The 23,702-nt window shown below is 37.8% G+C and overlaps 1 pseudogene; it reads right to left on the minus strand.

The window, feature by feature from the left end:
• Window positions 1-6,016: 6,016 nt before the first annotated feature.
• Window positions 6,017-23,702, minus strand: LOC141336865 (uncharacterized; annotated as a pseudogene).

A 23,702-nucleotide genomic window follows, 5' to 3' on the forward strand; every position in this document is an offset into this window, starting at 1 on the left:
TCTTTATAAGATATAAGATCACATTTATGGATATTAAGATTTAAACCAGAAGCAGAAGGTTTATAAATGTTGATTGATTTGCCACAGAGATACCTTTCAAATGACTGTTTTGAAGGTTGATGGCTAATATTTGCATAGGAAGCAGAAAAAGATATGGTGAGCCATGACACATGCTTCTATCTAAATGAAACCTATGAGTAGTACCATGTTTTAATTGAAACATTGGCATTATTGTGAATTGCATTAATAAAATTCGGGCCAAAACCAAACATACTCAAGGACTTAAGAATAAAGGGAAATTTAATGGAATCAAAATCTTTATAAAAATCAAGAAAAAGCAGAAAACTGTCATCAAGGATCAAATCTGAGGGATCTAAAATATCAAGAACAAGTTTAATATGTTTAAAATAAGTCTATCTTGAATTGACATTCATCTATTAAAATTGAATAATTAAATCATCTAACACACATATAATCTTCTTAGCAAAAATCATGGCTAATATTTTGTAGTTATTATTTAATAGATAGATAATTTGAAAATTTCTTATACAACTCTGCGGTCAAACAATAATTTCCAGGAAATTTATTTAGTTTTAGCTTGTTAATCGCCTCAGAAATATCTTTAATTTGAATAGGAGCTTCACATAAGATCTTGCCATTATCATAAATTTTGGGAATAAGGTCATGTCATGGGAGTTAAAGAATAAGTCCAAGTTCTCTTGAGTGTCTGAAGGTTTTTATAAAACTCTTCACAATAGTTAGAAATGTCTTCTTTAAAACTACTCTGTTTACCTTTAGATTACTTATAGAATTAAGATGATTTTGCTGTTTCTCTAATTAAAAAATAGCTGGAATTATGTTCTCCCTCTTCCAGTGACCGCCTTCTTGAGCGAACAAAAGCACTCTTTTAAATCCCTAACAGTAAACTGCTGTCTTGTTCTATTTATGACATGCTGACATCAAATTCAAATCATGTAGTGTAGACAAGATAGACAGACATTGTAGCTGTTGTGGCACCGCACAAGAACTGTCTTGTCCAGTGTAGACACGGTGTTAGATTTAAACTTAGAAAACTCACCTCTTTTTCCTTGACAAGAACCCATAACAATGCATAACTTTCTATCCCTGTAACAAACTTTCCCAACACTTGATTCAATATATATTTTTAACAATAGTGGAAGATCAAAAATCACAATCTACATGTAATTTTATTCATTTAATCCTCCCAAACTGTCTTAAATCGTATAATTTATAATGACTTATGTGACAGGAGTTCAGTGCAGCCCTTTAGCCAATGAGAAACTGAATGAGAGTCAATGCTACACAATGTAGAATCCCTTTATATGAGCTTTATCTTTAATAAACATTCAAAAAGATCAAGAGTAAATACTGCACTATTCTTGAAATCACAGCGTACCCACAAAAACTAGTCCCAAACACACCTTGTGAGAGACATACAGTGAGAGAGACAGTGAGTCGCAGTGTGGCATAATTCTGGTAAATGGATCCCGAGGTTCTGCCTCAATTGTGAGTTTGACATCCGTCCCTGACTCTGTGTCTGTGGATGGATTCAGTGTGACAATTCCTTGAGAGCTTCCTCCTGTTCCCAGGGTCAGAGAGCTGGGGAAAGACCTGGTCAGTCCGGGCTCCAAAAGTGTAGTTGCCACCTGTAGTATTAGAGGCCATTGTAACATTGAGACTCAATGGGACTCCGGGCTCTGTGATTGGACCCAGAGCCGGATTAACGCAAAGGCAAACTAGGCACGTGCCTAGGGCCCGATTGGCGGGAGGGGGCCCAGACAGAGGGACACTTTTTTTTTCTCTCTTTTTTTTTAAATGTACAAATGTCCTATCTACAATCTATTTCAATATTTATTAATTAACTAAAAATAGTGACGATGTTTATCTTAACCATAGACTGTTACATTGTCATATTAACGCCAGCCCATGACTGTAGAGCGGCGCCAGCCAGTCAGAGCCATACAGAGCGATTTGTGATAAGCTTTTCACCCAGAGTTATGCCGCGTTCAAGGCAACCCGTAACCCGTGTTTTTCCAACCTTCTACCCGTGAAAGTGCACTGGAACGGCAGTCAAACCCGTGACTTCCCACTCGTGAACTCGTACTAGATCGATGGACTCCCAGTTACGAGTTCTGTAACATACAATATCAGCGCTAATGCGTGCGGTGTTTATGCAAGTGGTACACTGTGGAAAAATAGAGCATAGGACAATATAACGTTGCAATCAAATTAATAATAATATATAAATAATAATAATTCATAAATGTGCCCAGGCAGTTTGGCGTGACTTGCCTGGAACGCTACAAAGTCGTGAGTCGTGATTTTAAGTCGTGTTTTACGAGCTCAAAAACCTGCCTGGAACGCGTAGCATTAGATGCATGCTGCACATTTAATGTTATTATTAAATAAGGCCTATTATTACATTGCATTTAGTTTGAGAGCAAAAGAATGACAACATAACCTGTACATTAGTTGATTTGTATTGCTTTTTACCTTCCCTCCAAAACTCGTGTTTTTTTGTTTTTTTTTTAATTCAGGCATATTTTGAAAAAATTAAATAAAGCAAAGCCGTTTGAACAGCGCTCTTCACTTATAATTTTATTTTGGTACCATGACCCGCACTTACAAAACAGTCTTCTTTTTAGCGTTTATTTTACAATAATAACCAATAGGATAGAACACAGGTGTGGTGTTTTAGCAGCTAATCTATTGGTGATTAATATAAATAAAATAAAGCTAAAACTCTGTTTTGTCAGTGTTCCATGGTCTCATAGCCTACTATAAGAAATAAAGTTTAATAAATGCAATACAATGCATCACAAATCCGTGAGTACAGTTTACAAACCCGTGGGAACGAATTGCTAAAGCGTGCGCACAGATTATAAATTTGTCGGTAAGGATTCAAAATCTGAGGGTACGGTTTTCAAAATCTGAGCTCACGGATTGGATATTCGTGGGTACGGTTTGATAATCCATGGGCACGATTTATATTTATTTATTTAACCGAGGGAACAGTTTAAGAACTCGTGAGTACAGTTTAAACTGAGGGAACGAACTGCAAAACCGTCCCCACGGATTAATTATTTTTCTTCTAGAGGGGCTCCGTGTGAGCCCAATATCGTTTTGCTTAATAAACTTATTTGCTCTGTTTACATAGTTTACTGACACCTATTGGTTATTTACTGGTACTACTGCCTTAACAATGACACTCCCAATGGATAAGATGAGGATAATTTAATAGCATTTAATAGAGCCGTGTAATGTATAAATAATGAATATCAAAAAATAGTCTGATAGACTGTTTTATATACAACACATGACTTATTTTGGCATACAACAACCAATTTTTAACCAAAGACTAGGCTATGTAAAATGTGAATTAACTTTTATTAGTAACTTTGGTAAGTTTCAGATTTCAATTCATAAATAACATCGACGGAGGGGGGCCCAAAAAATGCAACCTGCCTAGTGTAGTACATTTATTTAATCCGGCTCTGATTGGACCTGTGGAGGAACAGATTTGGTAAATACACTGACCAGACATAACATTATGACCACCTTCCTAATATTATGTTTTTGCTACCAAAACAGCCCTGACCCGACGAGGCATGGACTCCACTAGACCCTTGAAGGTGTGCTGCGGTTTCTGGCACCAAGATGTGAGCAGCAGATCCAAGTCCTGTAAGTTGCGAGGTGGGGCCTCCATGGATCAGACTTGTTTGTTCACCACATCCCACAGATGCTTGATTGGATTGAGATCTGGGAAATTTGGAGGCCAAGTCCATACCTCAAACTCATTCTTGTGCTCCTTAAACCATTCCTTTGTGGCAAGGTGCATTATCCTGCTGAAAGAGGCCACAACCACTAGATTGTTTCTATGAAAAGGTTTACATGGTTTGCAACAATTCCTAGGTAGGTTAAAGCACTGTAACATCCACATGGATGGCAGGACCCAAAGTTTCCCAGGACAGTGGTTAACATGGGCACCCTGATTGGTCTACAGCTGTGCAGCCCAATATGCAAAAAACTGTGATGCGTGGTGTATTCTGAAATCTTTCCATCAGAACCAGCATTAACTTCTTGAGCAAGATGAGCTTCAGTAGCTTGTCTGTTGGATCAGACCACACGGGCCAGCTTTTGCTCCCCACGTGCATTAGTGAGCCTTGGCCACCCATGACCCTGTCATGACCCGGTTTACCACTGTTCCTTCCTTGGACCACTTTTAATAGATACTGACCACTGAAGACTGAGAACATCGTGCAAGAGCTGCAGTTTTGGAGATGATCTGACGCAGTTGTCTAGTCATCACAATTTGGCCCTTGTCAAACTCACTCAAATCCTTACGCTTGCCTATTTGTCCTGTTTCTAACACATCAATTTTGAGGACAAAATGTTTACTTGCTGCCTAATATACAGTGAATCCAGAAAGTATTCACAGCGCTATACTTTTTCCACATTTTGTTATGTTACAGCCTAATTCCAAAGTGGATTAAATTAATCATTTTTCATAAAATTCTACAAACAATACCCCATAATGACAATGTGAATTACGTTTGTTTAAAATCTTTGCAAATAGATTAAAAAAAAGGATTCACAGCGTTTGCTCAATACTTTGTTGAAGCCCGTTTGGCACCAATTACAGCCTCAAGTCTTTTGAGTACGATGCTAAAAGCTTGGCACACCTATTTTTGGGCAGCTTCTCTGCTTCTTCTTTGCAGTACCTCTCAAGCTCCATCAAGTGCACAGCCATTTTCAGATCTGTCCAGAGATGTTAAATCGGATTCAAGTCTGGGAGGCCACTCAAGGACATTCACAGAGTTGTCCTGTAGCCACTCATTTGTTATCTTGGCTGCATGCTTAGGGTCTGTCGCCCCGGTCTGAGGTCCAGAGTGCTCTGGAGCAGGTTTTTTTTATCAAGGATGCCTCTGTACATTGCCGCAGTCATCTTTCCCTCAATCCTGACTAGTCTGAGAAACATCTTAAGGATGATCAGTGGAAACAGGTTGCACCTGAGCTCAATTTTAAGTGCCATGGTAAAGGCTGTGAATACTTACATACATGTGATTTTTTTATTTTTTTTTATCAGTCAGAGTCGACCCTGGACAGCTTTTATAAGTATAAAAGAGACTGTGCCAATCAGTCGTTATCACTACAGAGCTTCTGTTTGTTGAACTGACCAATTCTTGAAAGAACTAAAATACAAAAGACCAATCCTTTGACTGTTTTTTTACTCCCAGTTTCACCTTTAAAAATAGGTTTAGAATTTTTCCATGACACAGTATTCTGTTTGTCAACTCTACAAATTTGCATGAAAAACTTTGCATTAAAACCCCAATGCAAAATCCCCAAGGGGAAATGTTATATACGGATGCCAAATTCTTGATCATGCAGATTTATATAGAAATTACTTGGTTGTGCTTATTAAATTTCAAAGCAAAATGGTAAGTGCACATAAAGCAAAATTTTTTTGTGGATATGTTTTTTTTTAAATAGTGACATTATAAATTATACAATGCATGATGCATGACAGAGGACAAGTGGTTTGGACTGCCCTTCCGTATTTCTCACCAGAACATGACAGGATTGTTGTTTCAGGACCAACAAAACTTGCTGACGCAGAAACATGCCTGTATCAGGAGCTGGTCGGACCTTAGAAATAAAATCTAATTAAATTATTTAATTGTCTGATAAGATAAAAGAAACAGCTTAGCTTTTAAAGAAGGTTGACTTTATTCACCACAATCCGCTGATCTTAGAAGGGTCCTCACAAACCACAGAGACCATGAAACAGTTTTAAAATAGTAAATTCACATTCTTCTCAAGGGGGCATCTTCCCTATTTATAAGAACATTTTTTTCCATTATAACAGATTAAGAGGTAGGGCATAAATGTGAAGTCTTTACCAGCAATTTGTAAAAGAAAATAGTAAGATCATAATGATATTACGTTAAAGATATTAGAAAAATGTTCATTTTATACCTGACTTCAGTTCCTCTCATCCATAAAGATGGGAAACTAATAACTCTACTAGAGCAACACACATGGAGAAGGACACAGAATATGATGCACTGGAGCTAACAGTTGGAGAAGGGCTCTTTATAGAGGTGAAACAAGTGCCCACATTTCCCACGCTGTCCACAGCTACCAGCTCTGCTTCCTGAGAACAACAGGAAGCATTATAGGATGCCACAGTCACATTTGTGCCATCTGCACTCATCTCATAACTTAAGCTGAGAGAGCCATTGCCACGACTGAGGGACACTCCGGCTATGCCTGTACCATTTCCATCCGTCAAGTTGGCAGAGAGTTCCCATGAAGCTCTGTTGCATTCAGTAGGACAGTCAGCTTTGATGCTCACTACCTGACAGACAGGGCTAGAGAAATCAGTGACCTTCCAAAAAAAGAAAAAAAAAAGGTTAAACAGAGTCAACGAAAGGATAAAATGCTTGAATGCAAAACAGAGGCACAGTGATACTTTTTTTTTCTTCCAGCTTTCATAACAGTTACCTTAGTCATGACAGTGAACCGCACAGCCACATAATTCGAGTCACCAGATTTTGGATCTTCTGCTTCAATAGTGATTGTGACGTCCGTCCCAGACTCTGTGTCAGAGGGTGCGGTCAGTCTTACGGTTCCCTGAGCACTTCCCTCTATCCCTGTGTCCAGAGAGCTGGGGAAAGACACATTAAAGGTGCGGTCTGTTCGGGCTTGGATAGTGTAGTTGGCACCTGTAGCATTTGTGACCAATGTAAAGTTGAGAACGAAAGGGATTCCAGGCTCTATAGTGCTGCTTGGTTGGGCCTGAGAAGGGATATGATTAATATGGTCAGAGATATTGTCAGTTTATTTTTGCATGTGTCATAGATATTATTTTTAGATTTAGTAAATTCCATACAAGTCATGTCAATGATGATAGGGTGAACTGGCTCCTTAAGCTCACCGTGATAGTAACTCTAGAGCCTCATTGCTGGGTGGGTGACTGTCTCTGGAATCGACTAGGCAAAGATCGAGTTGAGTCATTTAACAGCCCTTTCAGCTGCACCACAAACACCCACTCTGGGATTCTGTCTATGTTGACCAGGAAGTCTGTCGCATCCAATGATTTAATGGTTCCATTAACAACAGCAGATCCTGAAGCTTCAACTAGAAGCACGTCAGTCACTGTGATTGAATCTCCTCCGGTCACAGAGACAAACAAAGTAGCATTCCGACCTGAGCAATCAGAAAAGCATTTGCATTAAACTGATCAGAAGTTACGGTAAACATATACATAATGAGCATTCTATTCATCAAAGAATCCTGAAACACATTTTACTATTTTGAGAATAAAAGTAAAATAAATATTTCTTCAGCTCAAACTTAGCATATTAGAATGATTTCTGAAAGATCACGTGACACTGAAGACTGTAGGCTTCAGCTTTGTCATCAGAGTAATTAATTACATTTTAAAATTAAAATAGAAAATAGCTGTTTTAAATGTTAATGATATTTCACTTTTTTTACTGTATTATTGATTAAATAAATAATAAAGGTGGACATTCTCCTAAAAATATTTACCAATGAAAGGACGATTGGCTATTGGTGTGAAGATACCCCCTTCTAGCTGCTCCACAAAGTTAAAGAGAAAGTTCACAGAACTCTGTCCTGTAATCACAATTAAAGCATAGTGAAAGTAGTACAACTATTGTGAGATGCTTCAGCATTGGTATGTCCCAAAGTAAATTTACTGAACTGTACCTACACACATGTGCAAAAATAATAACATCTCAATGGTTTACAAACAAAACAAAGCATATACTGGCAGACTAAAAACACTTACCAGTGACTTTAAGGCTGTAGAAGCTTGTAGAGTCAATGCTGATCTTCCATTCTCCTGTCTGGTTGTCAGAGTTGAGTTTTACTCTCTTCAGATTCCCTACTGTCAGGATGCTGCCCAAAGGACCATCTGCCACTGAACCTGACTGAGACACACCTGAAAGCCAAAGGAAACAGTTTATTTTTAACAATGATTTTGGAATCTTATTTTTCTATTGGACTAAATAAAACCCTCATAACAATGTTCAAGGTATGTTGGCTCACCTGTCAGGCTGTAGATGGTAAAAACTGGAGAGTCTCCAGTGACATACACAGTCACATTGGACAGAGATGGATCTAAGACAAAGAAAAAAATGTCTGCAATGGCTGGACTTCTCACCACCTGAAGCAGTGTCACCTTCAGGAAAAACACAAATGTTTTCAGTATGTTGAAAATCCCTAATCACCAAATTGTGAAAAAAATATTGCAAATACTGGGATACATACTTCCCCTTCTTCAATTTTTTCCATATTAAATGTGTTATAGTGAGATTAAATGGAGAGTTGACACACCAAAAAAGTCTTCATCTGTCATTCGTAGAACATACCAGGGCTGAGGTAGATGCATCTGTAATGACTGCAGTGGCTTGAGACAGTGCATCTTTTGTGACCTCTATTGTCTGTCCACCAGAAACATGGGCCAGATCTCTGTACAGTTGTATTTCAGATTCAGATATTGATCTTGATGTAAAACATTGAGATTGTGAGACATCCCTTCTTCTGCGGAATGAGAAAGGGCTTGTCAACATGAAAGTGACCTGGATGGTGAGAAGAAACAACAGTCAGAAAAACAGAAAAATGTCATTACATTCAATTCAATAACATTTTAATTTTAGCAGGAGTTATATAGCAGGCATTTACTGTTGACTTGGTGCGTTCAATCATGGCCTGAATGGTGTTTTTTAATTCTGAGTCCTTTGCTGCAGCATCAGTGAAAACAAAAATGTCTGTAGATGGAGGAGCTCCTGCTAGTGCCAACTGGAGAACCATGCAACAAATAAAAACAAAATAACAGAACGTCAATATTATTACAATTTCTTAGTCTGGCTTTATTGTGATATCAAAGCTTAACCGAGCTGAGATATTCACAAAAATCAATAATGTAACCTTATACAGTAACTCAGTTGTAAGAGAAGTTATTTTATCAGTTTACAACACTCTCCAAAATACATAAATATAAAACACACACACACACACACACACACACCAGCAGTCCTGACAGACACATATCTGGGGCGTCTCCTCCATCAAATGCTGAAAGAGAATTGATTCTCTCTTTGAAAATATCTGCATCGTCAGTCCTTGTCAGAGGTCCAAAATCTGTTTGAGACAAACATATCACGGAACGCTTACAGCAGTAATATTGTACACACATTTCAAACTTTTTCAAAAAAATGTAAAATTGTTTTAAAAAATTATTCGAGTAAATTAAGTAACAATATTGTTTTGGATATGACTACCTGGATCATTAAATGGGACTAGAATGTATTCCGAAGGTTCCTCTGCTGTTCCTCTCCTGCTGTCTATGATGCTGAAAGACACTCTCTTTGCCTCTTCAATATCATCAGACATGCTGCCTGTGGTGTCAATCACAAAAGCCAGAACTGAGGTCTGACTGAGGCCCACCAATCTGAGACAGGAAAAAAAAAAAGGCTAAACCTGGACAACAGTATCAATTTCTGATTCTATGGGCTACTATATGGGTAAAAACTAATCATTTTAATTTTGCGTCTTCACAGCATCAAATTTTGCAATTTTAGGCAAATTTTCCCCCTAAAATTTTCCAAACTGCAACCAAAGAAATAAACAATATAAATCAGTGTTAGTGATTGAATTTAAGAAATCACACTAATTTCTTTCATTACAGAAAAGTCTAAAACTATGTATGGTGTAAAAGGAAGATATCATACCGAAGAAAGGCTTGGTCACCTGTGGCCAGTCGGATGTTATGCAGCACTTCCATAGTAGCGTTGATGGCCATTTCAGCAGCACGGAGGTGAAGGAAGCCATGATCTGAGCTGATGTCATCCTTATTGATACCTCCAGTCGGTTCTCTTGAACTGGTCCTGTCAAGAGAACCACCATGGCTACACTTGTCTGAAAAAAAAAGAAAGAAAATATGCGAGTATAGATCTGTGGTGCCTATTCCAGACATGTAATCTGTGTGCAGAGGAGATTAACATTACACATTGGATGCCAAACTGCTCTACCTGCAGGTTTTATGGAGGATAAAATACTGAAATACCCCGAGGTTAATTTGTTACGCAGCAGTATTTCTGGGAGAATGTTATCAGTGCAGTTTGACCCAGTGCAGTTTTTGCATGTTGGTGTGCTAGGGTCTGGAATTACAGATGAGAAAAAGAAAAAAGTGTGAATGTTCATGCCATATTCAAATTTTAGCAAAACTAGTTTCTATATACACAGGGCCCTGTTGAAATAGCATAATAATAGCATATGCTGGTTAGGTATGTTTTGAAGCATGGCAGATGGTTTGAGCTGGTTTAAGATGGTCCTTATTTGGTCACAAGCTGGTCCTAAGCTGATTATGAGTTGGTTTAAGATGGTCATGTGGGACCAGCTCATAATCATATTATAACCATCTCAAGACCACTTTTAACCAGCTCATGACCAACAAAGGACCAGCTTTAACCAGTTGCCATTCTTCAAAAGAACCAGCCTAACCAGCATGTGCTTTTTTTCTCAATACCTGCTATATTGTTGAGAGGAAGCTCAGGTTTGATCAGCGTGCTGAAAGGAGTAGTGTTTCCCAATTCCACCCAGTTACTGTGGCTATAGAAATCCTGCACACAAATCAACAACACAGTGTTCATGTAAATTACTGAAAATAATTATTTTATTTTATTTAATTAAATATGTTAGTCACCTTACATTTATTTATGAATCTATTTCTTGCACTAGTTTTATTATTTTATTTCAATTTGTGATAAATATGACGGGCATCTTCAGAAGTCTGTGCACAAAACTTGAGATTGGCCACAAGGAGGCCCTGTAATAAGTGAGTTCTTGTTTTTACTTTTGTGTATATCTCCAAGAGTTTGCCCAAATCTAAAATCTCGCAATGTGCTACATACACATGCAAATTTTTTTTTTATAATTGTATAACAAAATTATAATCCAAAATCTCTCATCTAAAAATGTTAGCCAAGCTTCTTGCTCCCTTCTGCCTTGCTTCATGATAGCTTTGTAGCCTAACCTGCGTCTATGGTGCGTGATAGGCAGGAATTAATATATCAATGGGGGTTGTGCTTTCTGTATTACATTAGGATGAAAAAGGAACGCAATCAATCAAAACAAGCCTGGTTTAAAAATGTAAGAAGTACAGTCATATCTGAGTACAGATATTTGTGCAAAAATGTAATGAGTGAAACTAAAAGGTTGTCAGAAAAATAAATTGTGAAGTAAAGTATTGCTGCCAGAAAAACGTACTTAAGTACAGCAACAAAGTATTTGTACTTCCCATCTCTGTAAATAGTGCTAGCAATGGGAATAACATGTACACCTTAAATGCAATAAGTTACTTGTAAATTGAATGTAAATGTCATGGGTCATAGCTGTTATGTATGGATAGTGCCATTCCCCTCAGTGCCTGTAAGTGGCACCACCACGTTATTAATTATTAGTGGTTGTGTTCCTTGAAATAAATCAAGTGAAGAATTTAAGTACCCTGTTGTGGCTGTGTTATTGATCGTAGTGAATTCAAGAGTGTATTCTAAATGTTGTGATAGTAGGAACATAACAATAGCAAATATAAAATACAAACATAAATGCTGGTAAAAAAGGAAGCCTGAAAAAAAAAAGATTTTCTACCTGTAGAGTGTGACATAGATATCCCAGTGTGATACGGGCAAAGATATAGCTCCCCCGCTGCACGCTGGCCTTTACTGCAGCCACACCACGTGTTATCAGATCCCGGCCCTCTTTGAAAGCCTCATTATCTATGTGATGTGCCTCACTCATTGCGAAAACTAGATCTACAGCTGCGTTGCTTAGATAAATTTCTGTTATAGCTAAGCAAAACCTGAGGGAGGAGAGGCCAGAAGATAAAGTAGGAGATTGCTGAGCAGGCTTTTTGGACAGCAGATGGAGTCAGTCTGTTGTTTATCTGGAGGTGAAGCATGAAAAGAGGAGATTGACTGTAATTTGTTGTAACAAAATGTTAAAAGTCTCTTCATAAAATGTTAATCACAGACTTTTGTTACTCATAATAACCCATTAATACTTTGTATGATTCAAAAATGCTAATTGAGCTGATTCCCATGTCTTTTTCTTACAGGCAGTGTGAAGTTGTAGCCCTGGGCAATGGCTATGTCACGACACACTTCTGCTGTCTTGCGGAGGATGGCCATCTGAGTGATTTCTCGATGGGTGAGGGAGCCACCATGAAAGAGAGGTTTGAATGCTGCCACCTTGGAGGGTTGAAACAGGGTCCCACAGAGGAGAAAAACACCCAATACAACCAGTGAAACCATGCCTGGCTACAAGAATAGATGCTGTGGGAAAATTCACAATTTGAAAATTCAACTCCTTAGTCAAGTCAAGAAAATTAAAACTTCCAGAAAAGAGATCAGAACACTCAAGAAAGCCAAAATAAAAGTTTCAAAAACAAAAGTACAGAGGGGTTTTTCGACATCTCCTTTTGTAGACACATCATAAAATACTGTCAACAACCAAAAACAATAAATACATACATTTATGCTTTTTCACAATTTTTAGGAATGAAATGTTTAAAATCAGGTGAATTATACATCAATAAAATCCCTCTGTAAAAACCTTTAAAATGTAGACAGGAATAAAAATTTAAAGTTTGGCTTGTGTGTGTGGAAAAAGCTCATTTATAAAAAACTGCTTTTAAAATATGTATCACAACTGAAATCTACAGACACAAATAGAAGAAGTGCCATAAAATTAGCAATTAAAAGTGTATTTTGAATGTTTTCTTTCCACTAGTCTGAAACAACACTTTATGAAAATTTTTAAAACTGACAAATGCATGAAAAAGCTGCATTGCCTTTATTTTTATTTTTTTATAATTTAAAACAAAAATTTTCATTAGTTTGATTATTTTAAAACTTTAACTGGAATATTACATATTATACAGTTACACAGTTATAAACAATAAATGTTCAGTAAGACAATTGTTTGATTACCTTTTCGGAGATTTTGTATGTGCATACTGTAACTTATGCACAGCCTTTGTCAGTATATTTATACACCTTTACACATGTGATGTCATGTCAGCATCACACATACTTTTAATTTAAATTAAGTACTGTATAAATGACAATCCTTTCTGTGTGTGGCTGTAACAAGGTCAGTAAGGAAAAATATTTACTTATTAACCACTATTGTTGATTGTGCCCTTTTCAAGTCACGTACACCTTGTGTTTGATCTAACCATTGCAAACATGCCTTAGTTTCCTTAACGACTGTTTATTACCCATACCAGTGTGTAACTTACTTTCCCCATAACAAACTTTCCCAGAACTTGATGCAATACACATTTTTAATAATATTGGTGGTACATCAAAAATCAGAATTGAACACAATTATATTCATGTATTCCTCCCAAACTGTCTAAAACATTATACCTTATAAGCACTCATGTGACAGATGTTCAGTAAAGTCTCTGAGCTTAGTAATTCAATAGCTTCCACTCTCAAACTGAATAATAGTGGAGCTATTGTTAAAAGCAAAGTAAATACATGTGCATACACAATGCTGATACCCCTTATGTGTACTGTCTTTATTAAACACATAAAAGATTAAGAGTATATACAGCATTATGAAATCACAACAACGTAGCCACAAAAATTAATCCCAAACACACATACAACAGAAAGTGAAAGTTAAATTTCAATAGTAAACCTTAATATAATATTATATTATAATAACATAATAATAACCTATAACATTTACAAAATGCTTTTTACATTACAGTTCAAGACAAGTACAATTCTTTAATTTAAAATACACTGATACTTGCAGTGATGTTATTTGGTATCACACAAAATGGTAAACGAAAAAATAGAACAAAGACAGACATGTGGAAAGCGAGAAACATCCACTGAAAATAATATTTGCTGTGGGTGGGTGCAATCCGTGTGAAATTTCCTTGAGCACTTCCACCTATTCCCAGGGCCAGAGAGCTGGGGAAAAACATGCAGAAGCCCTGGTCAGTCCAAACTCTGATAGTGTAGTTGCCGTTAGTAGTATTAGTGGCCACTGTAAAGTTGAGACGCAATGGGACTCCAGGCTGTGTCCCCATGAGTCTCCTTGACCTCCCTCAAATATCTCCACAAAGTAAAAGAGGACGTCCACAGGACTTTATTCACATTTGAAAGAATATAAAGATGCATATACTTTTACTTTGTTTTGGCTAACTGAGAGTCAAAATAATTTGTGATAACAAACAACATGACAATTTAAAGGGGTCATTGGATGCCCATTTTCCACAAGTTCATATGATTCTTTAGGGTCTTAATGAAAAGTCTCTAATATACTTTGGTTAAAAATTCTCAAAAAAAAACACCCTTTTACCTTGTCAAAATCAGCTCTGCAAAATATCAGCTTGTTTTATCGCATGGGCTCTTTAAGTGCAAATGAGCTCTGCTCGCCCCGCCCCTCTCTGCTGAGGGATTACCAGCTGTAATGTTTACTTTAGCCGCATTTAGCTGCATTTAGCCGCGTTTATCGGCGAAACTTGTCAACAAGCACATTATTAAGAAAGGCCATTTGCAAAGATTTTATTTGCATAAAAAACCTTATACTCAACTTCTGCTATGGGTGAAGCTGCATCACGAATGATTCACACGAACATAGATGCATATGTAGATGGAATCGGCGCTTTCCATTTATAAACGAAAGTAACGTTGTCCTCTGCCTCTTAAGCGGCTCAGATGTCGGGAGTAAATGACTAACTGCTATGTTCATTATTACATCCACCAACAGAACACCTCAATCGCTCAATTAGAGTCTTCCTCTGCACCTGAGTCACACAATGGCAATTGTATTCAGACTGTTTCAGCTCTGTGAGGGCGGGTCTAAGGTAAGACGCTCATATCAATCAAGTGTGTTTCGTGCCAACGACAAGAAGCTGAGAATGAGCTGATTTTAAAAAGGGGATATTACTTTTAAAGATTAAAAAAATACCACTGGGTGGATTTTTATCATTGTAGGGTGGTTGTGTACACAAACTGCAAACACACATTAATGTTCAAACAACATGTAATAGTTATTTTGCATCCGATGACCCCTTTAAGACGTATTTTGTAATTGTTGCCCAGAGTGTATCTTCATCTTTTTCACTGAGAAAGAACCCATACCAACGGTAGTCTGGGGCTTAAAATGGGATTAAGCAGGACACCTGTAGTGACCTTGAGAGAATTGACATGTCTTTGCTTCCTGGCAGATTAAAGCTCTGGTGCTTTCAGTTCAGTCTGGCCTTTTCACATGGCCTTTGACCATCTATGAGATACCAATTTCAAAAGTGGAAAAACTGGAAAGGCTGATTAGCTGATTTGTTAAGAAGTGGTTGGGTCTTCCTAGGTGTATAAGCAACATAGGGCTGTATGTGTGTGTGTGTGTGTGTGTGTGTGTGTGTGTGTGTGTGTGTGTGTGTGTGTGTGTGTGTGTGTGTGTGTGTGTGTACCTGGTATTCATCACGTTAGGGGGACCAAATGTCCCCACAAGGATAGGAATACCAGTAAATTTTGACCTTGTGGGGACATTTCTCATGCTTATAAATCATGCACAATTAGTTTTTTTGAGGAAGTAAATGTGTGCACAATCTCCTGTGAGGGCTAGGTTTAGGTGTAGGGTAGGTGTAGGGCCATAGAAAATATGGTTTGTACAGTATGAAAACCATTACGCCTATGGAATGTCCCCATAAAACATGTAAACACAACATGGGTTACCATACTTGGCTACAAGTCACGTCCTTTCCTTTCTTTTCCTTTGCAATTTAAATTATGCAGGCAAAGTTCTGCATAGGGCACTCATTTGACCAGCAATGTCTGTGTCTAGTGACTCAGTCTTTCTGTAGTTCCATGGTAGCACTAATGGCTATTTTAGCAGCACGGAGGTGAAGGAAGCCATGATCTGAACTCATGTTATCCTTCTTGATGCCTCCTGTAGGTTCTTTTGAAGTGATCTAGTCAAAAAAGCCCCCATGGCTACATTTTTCTGACAGACACATATTTTCATTGAAATTTAGTTGAGTAGTACTTTTTTGTTCTAGCCAGTCAAGTATCAAAACTACTCTCTACTGAAGTATCATATTCTCAGGTTTGGGAACTTTCTTAAAAAGTTCTTAAAAACCAAAACACCTACCGGTGCCAATGCCAGGCCTTACCTTTAGGTTTGGTCGAGGACAAAATCAAATGGAAATATCCTGAAGTTAATATCTTCTGCTGCAGTATCTCAGGGAGAATGCTGTCACTGCAATTTTCTCCAACACAGTTTCTGCATGTTTTTGTATTGGGACCTAGGCATCCATTCATTCATACATCAAGCGTGGGTGGAATTACACAATTTTCAGTGCACGACAAAACTGTATTTGTGAGTAATTGTAAAGGTGGCTAACTATTGCATGATACAAGTGACCAGGGATAACTTTGTAATTTTGAGATAAATAAATTTTTTCTTATTTTTAAGTATATACAGCACATTACTAAGCTGTTGAGAGGAAGCTCAGGTTTGATCAGTGTGCTAAAAGAAACAGTGATTCCCAGTTTCACCCAGTTACTGTGGCTATAGAAATACTACACACAAAACACATTCATTAGCTGTTGTTGTTCTTAACAGTGTTTGAAAAACAAAATCTGTTCAATTCAGGTAAGCTACAGTTCTATAGAGTAGTATGGACAGGGCAACCACACCTATAAAGTATGGCATACAGCCCCCAGTTTGGAGCAGGCAGACAAATACTTTTCCTTTCTGATGTTGACTTTCACAGTAGTTACGCCCTGAGTGATGAGGTCCAGTCCATTTTTTAAATCTTCATTATCAAAATGATAATCAGTACTGAACTGCTTTAAATCCACAGCTGCATTGCTGAGGGAAGTGTGAAGAAAAGTCTCAAACCTACAGATTAAGTCAAGTCTCTTTAATAGAATGTTTCATTGGTGGTTAATTGTGTTTGCATAGGCTATTGTTCCTAATTGAGTAGTATATTTCTCAGATATACATAACATATCCTTAGTAGATCTAACATTGAAACACACACAAATCAATGAGAATTAATTACCTTAATATAGATTTGAGTACAATGTATTTCAAGACTTGTGTATTAACCCTCATTAAATCACAGCTTTAAATGAAATGACCATATCTACAAAATAATTCAACCCAGACTATTTATGATCTATAGAAACCCCAAAATAAATAGATGGTGCTGAATGTAAATTCAGCAAAAAGGAAGCAAAAATGAAAATAACCCATGCTTTGCATAATGCCCACCTTCTGAAAATCGATCGAGTTTGGGCTGGAATGAAGACTGATTTCATTCCCCCACACTTCTATAGTTTTAGCAAGGCTCCTGGAATAAAATTTCAGACAACTGATCAGTTGTGAAGGCTACTGTAAGAGTTAAGCTTAGTACTGAGTTATTGACTTGTACACCGTTGTTATCAACTTTTAAACTCTCTTTAGTTTATATGTTAGGTTATAATTTGGTTTTGTGTTATAACTTGACAGGATTGCTGTTCCAGGACCAACAAAACATGCTGACCTAATATGTCTGCACAATCAGGATGTGATGGTCGGTCTATAGAATAAGAAAGTCAGATAAGATAAGATAAAAGAATGCAGCTTGGCCTGGAAAGAAGTTTGACTTCATTCCTCACAACCTGCTGGTCTTAGAAAGCTTCTACATGGCCCTTACAAACCACACAGACCATGAAAACATTTTCAATGACAGAGAGTCATTAGACACCACAGTATATGCCTGAAACCAAACATTACAGATTAAAAACAATTGACAGTTGTGGGGTAAACTGTGAATCCTGGATACTACATTACAAAATACAAGGTGAACCAGTGCACAAAGGCGAAAATTAAATAGTTAATTCACAACCTTCAGTTTCTCTCATCCATACAGAAAGGAAACTAATAACTCTACTAGAGCAACACACATGGAGAAGGACAGAGAATATGATGCACTGGAGCTAACAGTTGGAGAAGGACTCTTTATAGAGGTGAAACATGTGCCCACATTTCCCACCCTGTCCACAGCTACCAGCTCTACTTCCTGAGAACAACAGGAAGCATTGTAGAATGCCACAGTCACATTTGTGCCATCCACATTCATTACATAACTTAAGCTGAGAGAGCCATTGCCACGACTGAGGGACACTCCGGCTATGCCTGTACCATTTCCATCTGTGAAGTTGGCAGAGAGTTCCCATGATGCTCTGCTGCATTCCACAGGACAGTCAGCTTTGATGCTCAATATCTGACAGACGGGGCTAGAGAAATCAGTGACCTTCCAAAAAAATGGGGAAAAAAAGGTTAAACAAAGTCAACGAAAGTATAAAATGCTAATAGCTTACTGTTTGCATGCAAAACACACTATATATTCTCCATAGTGGATGGTAAATATGAAAAATATATACTAATATATATATATATATATATATATATATATATATATATATATTTATATATATATATATATATGTAGACTACATAAAGGCTACCTTAGTCATGACAGTGAACCGCACTGCCACATAATTCGAGTCACCAGATCCTGGATCTTCTGCTTCAATAGTGAGTGTGACATCCGTTCCTGACTCTGTGGTAGAGGGTGCAGTCATTGTTACCATTCCCTCAGCACTGCCCTCTGTCCCCGTGTCCAGAGAGCTAGGGAAAGACACATTGAAGCTGCGGTCTGTTCGGGCTTGGATAGTGTATCTGCCACCTGTAGCATTAGTGACTAATGTAAAGTTGAGATTAAATGGGATTCCAGGTTCTATAGTGCTGCTTGGTTGGGCCTGAGAAGGGATATGATATAGTTAGAGATATTGGCAGTTTATTTTGAATGTCTCATACATATAATTTTTTAGAGGTTTAGCAAATTCCATATAAGTTATTAATTTTTGGGTAAACTGGCTCTTTCAGCTCACCGTGATAGTAATTGTAGAGCCTTGTTGCTGGGTAGGTGACTGTCTCTGGAATCGATTAGGCAAAGATCGAGTTGAGTCATTTAACAGCCCTTTCAGCTGCACCACAAACGCCCACTCTGGGATTCTGTCTATGTTGACCAGGAAGTCCATTGCACCCAATGATTTAATGGTTCCATGGACAACATCAGATCCTGAAGCTTCAACTAGAAGCACGTCAGTCACTGTGACTGAATCTCCTCCAGTCACAGAGACAAACAGAGTAGCTTTCCGACCTGAGCAATCAAAGAAGCATTTTTTTCAATCATACTGATGATGGCAAACTAGATGAATTAATAAATAAATATTTATGTTTATTAAAAAAAATCTCTTGAAGTTCTTGAATGGTAGTGTAACTGTCTAGTAATAATCAAGAAAAATCAAACGAAGAAGATAATATCCATACCCATGAAAGGACGATTGGCTTTCGGTGTGAAGTCACCTCCTTCTAACTGCTCCACAAAGTTGAAGAGAAAGTTCACAGAACTCTGACCTGTAATCACAGTTAAAACCATTGTTAGTTTAGCAGTTTAATTTCTACAACTTAAAAACTGGGATGATCCACACATTGTGCAATTAAGGGTTTGAATAAAAATAAATACCAATGGTTAAAAAAATCTCAATGGTTCACAAACAAAACAAAACGTATACTGGTAGATTAAAAAACTTGTACCAGTGACTTTAAGGCTGTAGAAGGTTGTAGAGTTAATGCTGATCTTCCATTCTCCTGTCTGGTTGTCAGAGCTGAGTTTTAACCTCTTTAGATTGCCTACAGTCAGGATGCTGCCCAAAGGACCATCTGCCACTGAACCTGACTGAGACACACCTGAAGGGCAAGGGAAACAACTTATTTTTAACAACGATTTTGGAATTCAGTTTTTCTATTGGACTAAATAAAACCCTGATAATAATGTTCAAGGTGCACTGGCTCACCTGTCGGGCTGTAGATGGTGAAGACTGGAGAGTCTCCAGTGACATACACAGTCACATTGGACAGAGATGGTTCTAGGACAAAGGAAAAGTTTTCTGCAACAGCTGGACTTCTCACCACCTGAAAAAGCATCACCTTCAGGAAAAACAAAGATGTTTTCAGTATGTTGCAGCGTTTGGGAGCAAAATTCCTAATCACCACATTTGGGAAAAAATACTTTTCCCAAAAGTACATACTTCTCCTTCTTCTTACATTTTTTCAAAATTATATATGTTATAGTGAGATTAAATGGAGAGTTGACACAAAAAAAAAGTCTTCATCTGTCATTCTTAAAACATACCAGGGCTGAGGTAGATGCATCTTTGATGACGGCAGTGGCCTGAGACAATGTAGCTTTTGTGACCTCTATTGTCTGTCCACCAGAAACATGGGCCAGATCTCTGTACAGCTGTATTTCTGATTCAGACATTGATCTTGATGTAAACCTTTGAGATTGTGAGACATCCCTTCTTCTGCGGAATGAGAAGGGGTTAGTCAACAGGAAAGTGATCTGGATGGTGTGAAGAATAAGCAGAAACGCAGAAAAATTATCATTAGGGACAATTCAACAACACTTTAATTTTTATATATATTTTTATATAGCAGGCATTTACTGTTGACTTAGTACGTTCAACCATGGCCCGAATGGTGCTTTGTAATTCTGAGTCCTTTGCTGCAGCATCAGTGAAAACAAAAATGTCTGAAGATGGAGGAGCTCCTGCTAGTGCCAACTGGAAAACCATGAGACAAATAAAAACAAGATTATTATAGTCCGGCTATAAGTTCTCAGTCCAGCTTTATTGCAATATCATAGTTTAACAAGTTGATATATTCACTATAATGATACAAATGTCATCTTATACAGTATATCAGTTGGAAGAGGGGTGATTTTCTCAGTTTACAATAGTTTTACATAATAAATATAAAAAAACACACCAGCAGCCCTGACAGACACATCTCTGGTAAGTCTCCTCCACCAGATGCTGAAAGGGAATTGATTCTGTCTTTGAAAATATCTGCATCATTAGTCCTTGTCAGCGGTCCAAAATCTGTTTGAGACAAACACATAACAGATCGCTACAGCAACAACGTTACACATAATTTAAAAGTAAAAAAAAAAGTCAAAATGTTTTAAAAAATAACTACAGTAAATAAAGTAACAATATTATTTTGTATATCTTCATATCATTAATTTCTGATAGCTAACGGTTGTTCAGCTATCATTCAGACACTGTAAACATTGCACGTGATGAAAGGCATATACATTTTTTTATTCCATTAAAAGCTAAATCTTAAACAAACTATTTTTATGTTAAGTTAGAATCAAATGCGAACAAAAGTGAAGATGTATGAATGAGTGAATAGTTTATTTTATAATAAGTCCATCCATTTACACCAAACTTAATAGGCGCTAATTCACAATAGGACTGTTTATATATATTTATTAGGAACTAAATGTATATTTATTGTATAACTACCGGGATCATTAAATGGGACTAGAATGTATTCCGAAGGTTCTTCTGGTGTTCCTCTCCTGCTGTCTATGATGCTGAAAGACACTCTCTTTGCCTCTGTAATGTCATCAGACATGCTGCCCGTGGTGTCAATCACAAAAGCCAGAACTGAAGTCTGACTGAGGCCCATCAATCTGTAAGAAAGAAACAAAACTGGCTAAACCTGGACAACAGTATCAGTTTCTAATTCTAGGGGGGCATTATGTCTTAAGAAAAACTAATCCTTTGGACTTGTGTCTCCACAGTGTCATCCAAGTTATAAAACCTGGTGAAAGTAGACGGCGACAACCAGTCAGTGGCCGTAAAGACACCACCAATAGAAATCCCGCTGGACCAAGCCCAGGAGGAGGCTATTCCTCTAGTGGAGTGGGCCCTCACTCCTACAGGACACTTTAAGCCCGCTAAGGCATAGGCCTTCTGTGCCTACATCCTATATAATTCAGTGTTAGTCTTAATGATCAGGAATTTGAGAAAACACACTGGACTATGTCATTTTTAATTTAACTGGACAAAACCTAAGTAATTTCTTTCATTACAGAATTGTTTAAAACTATGTGTGGTGTGAATAGAAGATCTCATACTGAAGAAAGGCTTGGTCGCCTATGGCCAGTTGGATGTCTTGCAGCACTTCCATAGTAGCGTTGATGGCCATTTCAGCAGCACGGAGGTGAAGGAAGCCGTGATCTGAACCGATGTCATCCTTATTGATGCCTCCAATAGGTTCTCTTGAACTGGTCCTGTCTGCAGAGCCACCATGGCTACACTTGCCTGAAAAAAATGAAAAAAAAATGTAGGTGGGTATAGATTTTTTATGCTTGTTCCAGCCATCCTGTGATGTCATAAAGAAGAGATCAACACTATGGGATGCTAAGCTTCCAAACCTGCAGGTTTTGTGGAGGAGAAAATATCGAAATATCCTGAAGTTAGTTTCTTATTCAGCAGTATTTCTGGGAGAATGTTATCAGCACAGTTTGGCCCAGTGCAGTTTCTGCATGTTGGTGTGCTGGGGTCTAGATACACAGAGATTTAACAAGATTTAAAAAGTGTGAATGTTTATGCCATTTTCATATCGTGGCAAAACTATTTGTAATTCTATTTTGTTGTACCTGCTATATTGTTGAGAGGAAGCTCAGGTTTGATCAGTGTGGTGAATGGAGTAGTGTTTCCCAGTTCTACCCAGTTACTGTGGCTATAGAAATCCTGTTCACAAACCAACAACACAGTGTTCATGTAAATTATTGAAAATAATGATTTGCTTACTGAAATTAAATATATTAGTCACCTTACATTCATTCATGAATGCATTTCTTGCAGTCTTTTTATTCAATCTCCAGTAAAATCTCTGATATCCCTCCCTACTATAATCTCAATTTGTAACATACCTGTAGAGTGTGACAAAGAGCCCCCAGTGTGATACGGGCAGAGATATAACTCCCCTGCTGCACACTGGCCTTTACTGCAGCCACACCAAGGATTATGACATTCCTGCCCTCATTGAAAGCCTCATTATCTATGTGATGTGCCTCACTCATTGCAAAAACTAGATCTATAGCTGCGTTGCTTAGATAAGTTTCTGTTATAGCTGAATAAAAACCAAGGGAAGCGAGGGCAGAAGATGAAGATGCTGAGCAGGCTTTTTGAACAGCATATGGAGTCAGTCTGTTGTTTATCTAGAGGTAAGGCATGGAAAGAGGAGAATTGTATTATTATCATTAGTTTCTAACTTGAGTTCCCTTTGTTTTTCAGTTCAGTTTTCAATACAAATTAGGTGTGTAGCATAACTTGAGAGACTTGGCAACTAAAAATTTGCCGTCTCAAAATTCACATGAGGTATGACTGTAATTTGATGCAACAAAATGTTGAAGTCTCTTCATCTTTTGACCTTTTGCTACTCATAATAACCCATTCATATTTTGTATGATTCAAAAATGCTAATTCTGTTGGTTTTCTCCCATGTGTTTTTCTTACAGGTAGTGTGAAGTCACGGCCCTGGGCGATGGCTATGTCACGACACACTTCTGCTGTCTTGCGGAGGATGGCCAACTGAGTGATTTCTCGATGGGTGAGGGAGCTGTCCTGAAAGAGAGGTTTGAACGCTGCCACCCAGGGGGGTGGAAACAGGGTCCCACAGAGGAGAAACACAGCCACTACAACCTGTGAAACCAT

Source organism: Garra rufa, chromosome 6 (genome assembly GCF_049309525.1).
Source record: "Garra rufa chromosome 6, GarRuf1.0, whole genome shotgun sequence".
NCBI lineage: Eukaryota > Metazoa > Chordata > Actinopteri > Cypriniformes > Cyprinidae > Garra > Garra rufa.